Raw genomic sequence first — 14,552 nt, 5'->3', positions numbered from 1 at the left:
TGGCTCATGTCATTGTCTTGTCATGTTTATGTCACAGATAGCACTTGGTTCCATTAGTCCTGATTGTTCAGTATAGTTTTTGGCGTAAACCGCACTTGAACAATGGGTCACATCGTTATTCTGTCTGATTTTCATCATAGACTACACTCTATCTGATTGGTCATGACAATTTAGTTTCGATTTCATCATAGACCATACCTCTATTATCAGTCACGTCGTTGTCCTCTATGGTTTTCATCAAAGACCACTCCCCGTTTAATAGGTCCCGACTATTTAGTATCATTTTTCGGCGTAGACCACAACTATACGATCGGTCACGTCCTTATCTTGTCTGGTTTTCGTCAAAGATCACATCCGGTCTGATAGGTTCCAACTGTTCAATATCATTTCCATTATAGACCGCACCTATACAATCGATCATGTCGTTGTCCTGTTTGGTTTTCATCACATATCACACCTGATCTGATCAGTCACAATAATTCAATTTCATTTTTTTCATAGGTTGCATCTGTATGGTTGATCACGTCATTGTTTTGTCTGGTTTTCGTCAAAGACTGCACCCAATCCAATAGGTCTTAATTGTTCAAAATAATATTGTTTTCCTTATAGACCGCACTTGTACAATCGATCATGTCATTGTCTTGTCTAGTTTTTATGACTGGTCGCACTTGATCTAATCGATCATGACAATTCAATTTCATTTTCATGATATACTGCACTTGTATGATCAATCATGTTATTATCTTGTCTGGTTTTCATCACAGATCACACCCGATTCTATCAGTCATGTTAGTTCATTTTCGTTTTTGACATAGACCGTAACTATATGATCGGTCACATCATTGTCCTGTATGGTTTTCATAATGGACTACACCTGATTTGATAGGTTCCAACTTTTTAGTATTGTTTTTGGCGTATACCACACCTATACCATTGGCCACATTGTTGTCTTGTTTGGTTTTCATCACAAACCACACACGGTCCAATCAATCACGACAATTCAGCTTCGTTTTCATCATAGACCACACCTATATTATTAGTCATGTTGTTGTCCTTTATAGTTTCGTTCAAACACCGCACCTAGTTTGATCAATCAAGTCATTGTTTTATCTAGTTTTCATCTTAGACTATACTTGTTCTGATCGGTCTTGACTGTTTAGGATTGTTTTTTGGAGTAAATTACACCTTTACAATCGATCATGTCTTTGTTTTGTCTAGTTTTCGTAAAAGATCATGCCTAATCCGTTTGATCTCAGCTGTTCAATATAGTTTTCGGTGTAGATTGCACTTGTATAATCGATCACATCATTGCCTTGTCTAGTTTTTGTCACAAACTGTACCCGATCTGACTAGTCATGAAAGTTCAGTTTCATTTTTGTTATAGACCACACTTGTATGATTAGTCATGTCATTGTCCTACCTAGTTTTTTTTGTCAAATACCACACCTAGTCCGATAGGTACCGACTATTAAATATCATTTTTGGCGTAGATTGCATCTATACAATTGGTCACACTGTTGTTCTGTCTAGTTTTCATTAATACTACACCTGGTTTGACTGGTTGATTCATGCCCAATTGGTGTCTCAGCTGATTCATGTCCAGCCGGTGCTCCTTGATTGAGGGAGTAATCAACAAAATTTATAACCTATTACACCATGAACTAGGGTAGCAAAGACAAAGCTACTATAGCATAGTGGCTCTAGGATCGTTCACTGGGATGAGTTTTCACTACACAAATGATATTAATTCAAAGTTGAATTTGGTGCCTTTTCATTGTGAGGTTAGCTTTAAAAGAAAACATAAAGATGTTTGAATGAAAAAGGTTTGGTTTTAAACTAACCAAAAATAGTAACTGATTTTACTTACAAAGAAAAGATGTTTCTTGGAGTTTCAGATCACTAGGCTCAGATTCCTCATACAAAAAGGGAGTTCCGGTCACTTGTTTCTTTTTCCTCGCATTAGAGAATTAACATATAGTTCCTTCTCCAACCGGTGTTGTACAGATGCTTCCCATTAATGGGTTAAAACACTAAATCCCTCTCACTGATGCACCTTGCAATGACTCATACCTCTCACCTAACACTTGCCATTCAAGGTGATCTTTAACCTTGGATTACCCGTCAAAAGCTCGCAAGAGATAACTAATGGATGTCTCCTTAGAGTCCAAAAGCTTACCAAGTGTTGGCTATTCTAGAAAATCCTACCTTCAAACCACCTCCCAAAGGCTCGCAAGGGGTAAACTAGTGCATCTCCATGGACGGAGATCACTTGCCTTACCAAGTGTTGGCCCAGGTGATTTAAATGCGTTTTAAGTTAACTAAAAAAATAAAAACCATTAACGGGTCACACTTTCTCTTCATTAAAAATTAAAACAACAAAACTTCGAATTTATGCATGTGGAAACTTACCCGGCTTTCCTCACTCCAAGAGACAAAAAGCCTAGCCTCTCATCCTCTGAGGAAAAATCCTCAGAGAATGTTTGGCTAGCAAGAAAATGAAAAATAAGGAAAAACAGAGCAAAGCTCTGTTTATTCTATATATTTATATATCTATATTACATACTTCTATATGTCTATTACAGTGGATACAAGGGAATATATATAGAGACGTTTTTCCAACCTTCCTAACTAAGAAATCTTATGGTTGGTGTATTACAAGGAGAAGAATGGAAATTTATACAAAAATATCTGAAGAAAAGATCTAAAAGAGTCGGTGCACAAATATCGGGAAGCACTAAGGACCATTTCGCAGGTGAAAACGAGGTCTGCGAGATTTCGTAGACGCACAAAAAGGGCTGCGAAATCACTTCGTAGCAAAAGGCTGATTTCGCAGGGCTGCGAAGTTGGATTTTAGCTTGCGGTGTTCGGCTTCCAACATGTCGCAATTATCGGGAAACTTTAGGAGGAAATCCACAGCACTGTGCAAAAAGGCTGCGAAATCATTTCGCAACAAAAGGGTGATTTCGCAACGCTGTGCAAAATTCTTCCTTCAGCTTGGAGTGATCGGCTTCCAATGGTTGTAACTCCTTCATTTCAACTCCGAATGGTGTACCGTTTGAAGCATTGGATTGTTGACTTCCCGAGCTTCGAAACGACATATAGCATGAATAAATTGGACTTCAGGAAGTGCTCCAAAAGTGGCTGACATGACTGTCATCAAGAATGCTTCATGGCAGATTTCTCTTTGCTTCCCCTCCTTGCATTCCGGATTTGCTTATGGCAAAGGACTTCAAAGCTTCAGTTCTTCATGTTTTGAGCTTTCCATTGCTTTGCCATGGATTCCAAATAACTCTCCTCAATCTCATATTGCTTTGGTGATCAAAAAGCTATCAAAACACCAAAACTTAACACAAATTGATTAGAATTGATTGCAAGGGTCCTTAACATGCCAATTGAGTTAAAAGGTAATAACTACAACTCAAAAGTGTTTAAAAGAGTTAATTACAAGCTATGAAATAGCACTATTTGAGTAGTAATCACTGGTCATGATAGTTTAGTCTCGCTTTCCTCATAGACCACACCTATATGATCAGTCACGTTGTTTTGTTTGGTTTTAGTCAAAGATTGCTCCCGGTCCGACCGTTCATGATAGTTTAGTTCCATTTTTGTGATAGACTGTACCTGTATGATAGGTGACATTGTTCTTTTGTTTGGTTTTCGTCCAAAACAACACCCAATCCAATAGGTCCTGACTATTGAGTATCATTTTGGGCATAGACCGTACATGTACAATTAGTCACATCGTTGTCTTGTCTAGTTTTCATCATAGACCGCACCTAGTTCAATTAATGCTAATTGTTTAGTATAGTTTTAAGCATAGACCACACTTACACAATCGGTCATGTCGTTGTTCTGACTGGTTTTTGTCATAGACTGCAGCCTATCTAATTGGTCATGATAATTTAGTTTCATTTTTGTCATGGACCACACTCTATTGTCGATCATGTCGTTGTCCTCTCTGTTTTTCATAAAAAATCGCACCCCATTCGACAGGTCCCAGCTGTTTTGTATCATTTTCGGTATAAACCACTTCTATATGATTGATTACATCCTTGTCTTGTCTGGTTTTCCTCAAACATCGCACCTATCCAATAGGTACCGACTCTTTAATATCATTTCCGTCATAGACCGCACTTGTATAGCGGTCATATCATTGTCCTGTCTGGTTTTCATCACATACCGTACCCAGTTTGATTGGTGATCATAGTATAGTTTCGTTTTCATCGTAGGTCGCATTTGTATGATCAATCATGTCATTGTTCTATTTGGTTTTTGTCAAAGATTGTACCCGATCCGATAAGTCATGACTGCTTAGTATCGATTTTCGACGTTGACTGGACCTATACAATCAATCATGTTGCTATCCTGTATGGTTTTCGTCACAAATTACACCCGATCTAATTAGTCCTAATTGTTAAATATAGTTTTTACTATAGACCGCACCTGTATAATCGATCTCGCTATTGTACTTTTTTGTTTTCGTGACAGACCACACTCTGTTCAATCAGTCATGACAGTTTAGTTTCGTTTTCGATGTAGACCGCACCTATATGATTCGTCACATCGTTGTCTTATCTGATTTTCATCAAAGACACACCCAATTCACTAGGTCTCAATTGTTCAGTATCGTTTTTGGCGTAGACCGCACCTATACCATCTTTCACACCATTGTCCTGTCTGGTTTTCTTCACAAACCGCACTTGGTTTGATCGGTCATGATAGTTCAATTTCGTTTTCATCATAGTCCTCACCTGTATGGTTGGTCACGTCATTCGCTTATTTGGTTTTCATCACAAACCGTACCTTATCATATTGAGCCCAACTATTTAGTTTCGTTTTTGGCGTAAGCCGTCCTTATATGATCGATCATGTCATTGTCCTGTCTGGTTTCGTCATAGACCACGCCCGATCCAATAGGTCCCACCAATTGAGTATCATTTTCAGCGTAGACCACACCTACACGATCGGTCATGTCATTGTCCTGTTTGGTTTTCGTCATAGATTGCACCCAGTACAATCGATCTCCATATTTCAATTTTTTTTCAACGTTGACCTCACCTGTACGATCGGTAATTTCGTAGTCCTATTTGGTTTTCTTCACAAATCATACCGAGTCTAATTGGTGATGACAATTAAGTTTTGTTTTCGATGTAGAACACACCTATATAATTAGTCACGTCATTGTCTTGTTTAATTATCATCATAGATCACATGCAGTCCAATCGGTCACAATAGTTCAGTTTCATTTTTAAAATAAATCGTAGCTATACAATCGGTCATGTCCTTGTTCAGTCTGGTTTTCTTCATAAACTACACTCAATTCGATCGGTCACGGTAGTTCAGTTTCATTTTCAGCATAGATTGCACTTGTGCGATTGGTCATATCATTGTCTTGTTTGGTTTTTGTCAAAGACCGCACTTGGTTCGATAGGTCCTAATTGTTCAGTATTTTTTTTGGCATAGATCACACCTAAACGATCAATCACGTCATTGTCCTGGTTAGTTTCATAAAAAATTGTACCCGATTCGATAGGTCCCGACTATTCCGTATCGTTTTTGGCATAGACCACACCTGTGCCATCAACCTGGTCATTGTCATATCTGGTTTTCGTCAAAGATCGCAACCTATCCAATAGGTCCTGAATTTTCTATATAGTTTTTGGCATAGACTACACTTGCATATCGGTCATGTCGTTGTCTTGTTTGGCTTTCATCAAAGACCATACCTAGTTCGATTAGTCTCAACCATTTAGTATCATTTTCGGCGTAAATCGCACCTATACCATCACTCACACTACTGTCTCGTTTGATTTTCATCACAAACCGCACCCGATCTGATCTATAACGATAGTTTAGTTTCATTTTTAACATAGAGCCTTGACCTCATGAAAAGGAGTAGCTCATCATCCATAACCATGAGCTATTCATATAATATAGAGCCCTAGCTGTTCATAGCATCTAGAGCCTTAAGCTCACGATCTGGAGTCATTCATGTTATCCACAGCCCTGAGCTATTCATAGCACTAGAGGCTTGAGCTCATGACATAAAATCATTCATATCATCCACAATGTTGAACTGTTCATAGCATTCGAAGCCCTGAGCTCACAACTCAGAGTTGTTCATGTCATCCACATCCCTAAGCTATTCATAACATATAGAGTCATAGGCTCAAGTCTAAGAATCATTTCTGTCATCCACAACACTAAGTTGTTCATAACATCTAGAGGCCTAAGGGAGTTGTTCATATCATCCATAATCCTGAGTTATTCATAGCCTCTAGAGCCCTAAGCTCATGACTCGGAGTAGCTCATGTCATCCACAACCCTAAGCTATTCATAGCATCTAGAGCCTTGAGCTTATGACTCGAAGTCATTCATGTTAACCACAACATTGAGTTGTTCATAACATCTAGCGTCTTGAGCTCATGAGCTAGAGTCATTCATGTCATCCACAAGCCTGAGTTGTTCGTAGCATTTAGAGCCTTAGGCTCACAACCAAGAGTCATTCATGTCATCCATAACCCTGAGCTCAGGACTTAGAGTCTTTCATGTCAACCGCAACCCTTGAGCTTTTCATAACATCTAGAGCCTTGAGCTCATAACCCGGAGTAGTTCATGTCGTCCACAACCCTAAGTTGTTCATAGCATTTAGAGCCTTGGTATCACAACCAAGAATCATTCATATGATCCATAACCCTGAGCTATTTATAACATCTAGTGTCCTGAGCTCATGAGATCCCAAGTTGTTCATATTATTCACAACTCTAAGATGTTCATAGCATCTAAAGTCTTAAGCTTATAACCCAAATTCATTCATGTCATCCACAACTTTGAGTAGTTCATAGCATTTAGAGACCTAAGCTCATAACCCTGAGTTGTTCATGTCAACCACAACCTTAAGCTGCCCATAGCATCTAGAGCCCTGAGCTCATGACCTTGAGTTGTTCATGTCATCCAAAACCATGAGCTACTCATAGAATTTAGAGCCTTGGGCTCATGACCAATAATAGTTCATTTCATCCACAACCCTTAGCTATTCATAGAATCTAAAGGCCTAAGCAAGTCATTCATATCATCCATAGACCTAAGTTATTCATAGCATCTAAAGCTCTTAGCTCATGACCTGGATTAGCTTATGTCATCCACAACCCTGAGTTGTTCATATCATCGACAACCCTAAGCTCACACATAGAGTCATTCATCTCAACCGCAACCCGAAGTTGTTCATTGCATCTGGAGCCCTAAGCTCACAATTCTACGCAGCTCATGTTATCAATGACCCTAAGTTGTTCATAACATCTATAGGCTTGAACTCATGATGCAAAATCGTTCATATCATCCACAACCCTGAGTCGTTCATAGCATCTAGAGGCCTAAGCTTATGGGATCCCGAGTTGTTCATATCATCCACAACATTGAGTTGTTCATAGCATCCAAAGAGTTAAGCTCACAACTCGGAGTAGTTCATGTCATCTAAAACCTTGAACTATTCGTAGCATTGAGACCCATGGGCTCACGACAAAGAATCATTCATATCATCTAGAGAACTAAGTTGTTCATAGCATCTAGAAGCCTAAGCGAGTCATTCATATCATTTATAAGCCTGAGTTATTCATAGCATTTAGAGTCTTGAGCTCATAACCTAGAGTCATTCATGTCAATCATAGCCTAGAGTAGTTCATAGCATTTATAGCCCTGAGCTCATGACTTGGAGTCGTTCATGTCATCCACAACCCTCAACTATTCATTGCATTTAGAGTCATGGGCTCATGACCAAGAATCATTCATATCATCCACAACCCTGAGCTATTTATAACATTTAGAGACCTAAGCTCATGAGATTTTAAGTCATTCATATTGTCCACAACTCTCAAATGCTTATAGCATCTAGAGCGTTGAGCTCATGATCCAAAGTGTTCATGTCATCCACAACCCTAAGCGGTTCATAGTATCTAGAGTCCTGAGCTCACAACTCGGAGTCATTCATGTCAACCACAACCTTGAGCTGTTCATAGCATTTAGAGCCCTAGGCTCATGATCGAAAGTCGTTCATGTCATCCACAACCTTGAGTCGTTCATAGCATTTGGAGTCTTAGGCTTATGACCAAGAATCATTCATGTCATCCCCAACCCTATCATAGAATCTAGAGGCCTGAGCAAGTTGTTCATATAATCCACAAACTTGAGTTGTTCATAGCATCTCAATCCTTGAGCTCACAACCTGGATTAGCTCATGTCATCCACAACCTTGAGTTGTTTATATCATCTAGATCCCCGTGCTCATGACTTGGAGTCATTCGTGTCAACCACAACCCTGAGTTGTTTATTGCATTTAGAGCCCCAAGCTCATAAATCAAAGTCGTTCATGTTATCCATAGTCCTAAGCTATTCATAGCATCTATAGGCTTGAACTTGTGACACAGAATCGTTTATATCATCCACAACGCTGAGTTGTTCACAACATCCAAAGACTTGAGCTCACAACTTAGAGTAGTTCATGTCATCCATAGCCTTAAGCTATTCGTAGCATTTAAAGCCATGGGCTCACATCGAAGAATCGTTCATATCATCCAAAGAACTGAGTTGTTCCTAACATCTAGAGGCTTGAGTGAGTCACTCATATCATCCATAAGCATGAGCTATTCATAGCATCTAGAGCCTTGAGTTCACGACCCGAAGTCATTGATGTCAACCATAACCCAAAGTTGTTCATCGAATTTAGAGCCCTAAGCTCATGACCCGGAGTTGTTCTTGTCATCCACAGCCCTAAACTGTTCATAGCATTTAGAGTTATGGGTTCACAAACAAGTTATTCCTGTAATCCACAACCCTGAGCTATGTGTAGCATGTAGAGACTTGAGCTAATGAGATCTTGAGTCGTTCATATCGTCTACAACTCTGAGATGTTCATAGCAACTAGAGCCCTGAGCTCATGACCCAAAGTGGTTCATCTTATCCACATCTCTAAACTATTCATAGCATCTAAAGCCTTGAGCTCACGACCCAGACTCGTTCATGTAATCTACAGCCTTGAGTTGTTCATAGCATTTAGAGCCTTCAGCTCACGTCTAAGATTCCTTCATATCATCCACAGCCCTAAGCTGTTTATAACATCTATAGGCCAGAGTGAGTCATTGATATCATCTATAAGCCTGAGATATTCCTAACAGCTAGAGCCTTGAGCTCATAACCTAGAGTCATTCATGTTAACCATAACCCTGAGTTGTTCATAGCAATTATAGCCCTAAGCTCATGACTCGGAGTCGATCATGTCATCCACAATGCTAAGCTATTCATATCATTTAGAGCCATGGGCTCATGACCTAGAATCGTTCATATCATCCACAACCTTCAGCTATTCATGACATCTAGAGGTCTAAGCTCACGAGATCCTGAGTGATTCATATCATCTACAACTCTGAGTTGTTCATAGCATCTAAAGCCCTGAGCTTATGACCCAAAGTCATTGATGTCATCTATAGCCCTGACTTGTTCATAGCATCTAGGGCCCTGAGCTCACGATCCTGAGTTGTTCATGTCATCCACAAGTTAGAGTTTCTTCATAGTATTTAGAGCCTTGGGGTCACAACCAAGAATTGTTCATGTCATACACCAACTAGAGTTATTCATAGCATTTAAAGCCTTGAGCTCATGACCAAGAATTGTTCATATCATCCACAACCCTAAGTCATTCATAGCCTCTAGAGCCTTGAGCTCACGACCTGGAGTAGCTCATTCATCCACAGCCTGGAGTTATTCCTATTATCTAGAGCCCTTACCTCATGAATTAGAGACGTTCATGTCAACCACAACCCTGAGTTGTTCATAACATCTAGATCATCGAGCTCATGACTTGGAGTTGTTCATGTTATCCACAACCCTAAGTTGTTCATAACATCTAGAAGCTTGACTTCATGACATAGAATTGTTTATATCATCCATAGATTTGAGCTATTCGTAGCATCTAAAGGCTTGAGCTCACGTGATCTTGAGTCATTCATATCATCCACAACCCTAAGTTATTCATAAAATCTAAAGCCCTGAGCTCAAGACATAGAGTAGCTCATGTCATCCACAACCCTAAGCCATTCATAGCATCTATAGCCTTAAGCTCAAGACCCGAAGTCATTAATGTCAACCATTACCCTAAGCACTTCATAGCATCTTGAGCCCTGAGCTCATGACCTAGAGTCATTTATGTCATCTACAACCCTAAGCTATTCATAACATTTAGAGTCAGGGGCTCATGACGAAGAATCATTCATATCGTCTATAGCCCTGAGCTATTCATAGCATCTAGAAGCCTCAGGTCAAGGGATCCTTAGTCGTTCATATCCTCTACAACCCTGAGTTGTTCATACTATCAAAAGCCCTAGGCTCACGACCCGGAGTAGTGATGTCATCCACAACCTTGAGCTATTCATCACATTTGGAGCCTTGAGGTCACGACCAAAGTCATTCATGTCAACCACAGTCTTATACTGTTAATATCGTCTAGAGCCCTAAGCTCACGCCTCAGAGTCATTCATGTCATCCACAACCCTGAGGTATTTATAACATTTAGAGCTACGGGCTCACGACCAAGAATTGTTCATATCATACACAACCCTGAGTTGTTTATAGAATCTAGAGGCCCCAACTCAAGGGATCTCAAGTCATTTATATCATCCACAACCTTGAGTTGTTCATAGCAACCAAAGACCTAAGCTCATAACCCAAAGTAGTTCATGTCATCCATAGCCCTGACCTGATCATAGCATCTAAATCCTCAAGCTTATGACCAAGAGTGGTTCTTATCAACCATAGCCATAACCTCTTCATAACATTTAGAGCCTTGCGCACACGACTCGAGGTCGTTCATGTTATTCACATCCCTGAGTTGTTCATAGGATTTAGAGTCTTCAGCTCATAACACAGAATCATTCATATCATCCACAGCCCTAAGATGTTCATTGCATCCAAAGCCTTGGGCTCACAACCCAAAGTAGTTCATGTCATCCACAACCCTAAGTTGTTCATAGCATCTGGAGGCCTGAGCAAGTCATTCATACCATTGACAACCCTAAGTTGTTCATAGAATCTATAACTTGGAGTTGATGACATAGAGTGGCTTATGTCATTCACAGTCCTGAGCTGTTCATAGCATCTACAGCCTAGAGCTGATGACATGGAGTGGCTTATGTCATCCATAGTCCTGAGCTATTTATAGCATCTAAAGCTCTGAGCTCATGATCCGGAGTCGTTTATGTCATTCACAACCCTGAGTTGTTCCATGCATCTAGACGTTTGAGCTCACATGATCCCAAGTCGTTCATAGCATCCATAACTATAAGATGTTCATAGTATCCAAACCCTCAAGCTAATGACCCGGAGTAGCTCATGTCATCCACAACCCTAAGCTATTCATGGCATCTAGAGCCCTTCGGTCATAAGCCTGAGTCGTTCATGTCAACTATAACCCTAAGCTGTTTATAGAATCTAGATCATTTAGAACAAGGGATCTTGAGTCGATCATATCATCTACAACCCTAAGCTCTTTATTGCATGTAGAACCCTAAACTCACGACCCGCAGCAACTCATGTTATCAACAGGCTTGAGTTGTTTATAACATCTAGAGTCATAAGGTCACAATCTGAATTCGTTCATGTCAGCCACAACCTTGAACTATTCAAAACTTCTAGAGCCCTAAGCTCACAACCAAGAGTCGTTCATGTCATCCACTACCGAGTTTTTCACAGCATTTGGAGCCATCAACTCACAACTAAGAATCGTTCATATCATCCACAATCGAGAGCTACTCATAACATCTAAAGGCCTAAGCTCAGGGGATCCTAAGTCGTTCATATCATCCATAACCATAGTTGTTCATAACATATAGAGCATTATGCTCACAACCTGAAGTAGCTCATGTATTCCACAAACCTAAGTTGATTATAGCATCTAGAGCCTTGAACTCATAACCCAGAGTCATTTATGTCAACCATAGCCCTAAGTTCCTCACATCATCTAGAGCCCCGATCTCAAGACTTAGCGTCATTCATGCTATCCACAACCCACAACCCTGAGTTGTTTATAATATCTAGAGTCTTGAGCTCATGACGTAGAATCGTTCATATCATCCACAACCTTGTGTTGTTCATAGCATCTAGAGGCCCAAGCTCATGGAATCCCAAGTCGTTCATATCATCCATAACCCTGAGTTGTTCCTAGCATCTAGAGCCTTGAGCTCACGACATGGAATAGCACATGTCATCCACAACCTTAAGCTGTTCATAGCATCTAGAGCATTGAGCTCACAAACTAGAGTTGTTCATGTCAACCACGACCCTGAGCTATTCATAGCATTTAGAGACCTAAGCTCACGACCTAGAGTCGTTCAGGTCCTCCATGTCCTATGTTATTCATAGCATCTAAAGCCTTGAGATCACAACCCAAAGTATTTCATGTCATTCACAGTCCTAAGTTGTTCATTATATCTAGACGCCTAAGCTCATGAGATCTCGAGTCGCTCATATCGTCCACATGTTCATAATAACCAAAGCCCCTAACTCACAACCTAAAGTAGCTCATGTCATCCATAGCCCTAAGTTGTTCATATCATTTAGAGCCCTAAGGTCACAACCCACAGTCCTTCATGTCAACTACAACCCTATACTTTTAATAGCATCTAGATCCCTAAGAATAAGGGATCTTGTGTCGATCATATCATCTACAACCTTGATTTATTCATTGCATCTGGAGTCTGAAGGTCACAACCAGGAGTAGCTCATGTTATCAACAACCCTGGCCTGTTCATAACATTTGGAGCCTTGAGGTCATAACCCAAAGTCGCTCATGTCAACCATAGTCTTGAATTGTTCATACCATGTAGAGCCCTAAGCTCATGACTCAGAGTCATTCATCTCATCCACAACCATGAGTTGTTCGTAACATTTACAACCATGAGCTCACGACTAAGAATCATTCATATCATCCTGTAGACCCTCAATTTTGTCCCTTTAGCACATGTCTTTAAAATTCATTTTCAATGCTCCACAATAGTTCCTTGGTGGCCTATAGCTACTCATACCACTTCCCTTTTTTTGAGTCACCTCGGAGACTTTGGTTGAGGGATTATTTGATCCCTTATTGTGACCCTTGGCAGCCCTAATTTAGACTTAGGCTTTTCTTGTTTTTTTTTAGGATAGCTTTTAGATACACTTGGCCCTTTAGGCACCACCTTAGGCCCACTTAGTCTCACCTTAGGCCCGTTTAGGTACTGGGTCTATTAAGATTTTTTTTTAGCGTGACTTATATGACTTGCGTGTTTGCATGGCTCGTAGGGCCCATTTTTTTGTTAATTTGTTTATTTTTATTTTATTTTCCTCTTTATATTATTTTCCTTAACTTATTTATTTATTTATTATTTTTACCATTTTCTAATTTATTTACTTATTTATCTATTCATGCAATTATTTAACTTCTAAAATTTCATGTTTTTGCAAGGAAACTTACCATTGGAGTTTAAGGAAAGTGGGACTCTCCTTGGAAGGTTTTGGAGGAGAATTTGAAGTTGGGAAGATTGCTTTTGAATTGGAAGATTTAAAAAAGGATAAGGAGAAAAGAAGAGGGAAAATAGGAGATTTGGCCTTTTTTTTAGGGAGATTTAGGTTTTAGGGAAAGGCGTATATATACGTGAGAGGGGAAGGAGAAAGGAGCTTTTTTTTTATTGTGGGAGGAGATTCTTTTTTTGGTGAGCAGCACGTATTGGAATCTAGAGAGGGAGGAAGAGGAAGAAAGAACAAGCAAAAAAGAGGATTTTTATTTGGGAATTGTCTTCAGAAGGAAGAGAAAAGATAGCCAACAGCCGAGCCATTGCAACCAAAGCTGTCCAGGTATACACCCCGTTGCTTTTGGAATTCTTATCTATATTTGATTTTTCCGTGTATTCGATTCCTGAGTATTTGATTGTCTTGTTGATTTTTGTGTGGATGAAAAGGGCCACAATTTGCTTTGTTGAGATTGGTTACTTGCCCGTTTGCCATGTTTTGATTTTGGATGTCATTAATGTCTTCGGAAGCATATAACTCCATGCCAGTTCCCACTAACTGGAGCCTATTGAAAAATCATGAGATGTGGTTTTATTTTCTTTTAATCTCCCATGTCTGTTTTCCCATTGTTTCCTCTACTCTCTACCATATCTGTTTTGCCTTTTCTTCCTACCCATCACACGGCCATCAGCTTTTCATATGGGGGTGACTCTAAAACATGGGCATATAGCCATGAGTTTCAGTAAAGAGGTCAAACGCTTCAAAATTCTGGAGCTGCTATCACAATATGGGATCTAGAGAAGATTGTCCGAAGGGTATGTTGGCTGTTTATTGCACTTGCTAAGTTTGGTTACCATAACGTAAATTTGTGAGTTCATATGGGGATTAGAGATGTGGCTCCTTGGAATTCGATTATTCTAGGGTATTTACACTGAGAGTATATTGGGGAGCGCGGGAAAAATCAACATTGAAAAGAAAAGAGAAAAAAAAAAAAAAGGGTGGGGATCGTTTTGGTGAAAAGA

The sequence above is a fragment of the Vitis vinifera genome, chromosome 10, assembly GCF_030704535.1.
Source record: "Vitis vinifera cultivar Pinot Noir 40024 chromosome 10, ASM3070453v1".
Taxonomy (NCBI): Eukaryota; Viridiplantae; Streptophyta; class Magnoliopsida; order Vitales; family Vitaceae; genus Vitis; species Vitis vinifera.
This window is presented reverse-complemented; position numbering follows the sequence as displayed.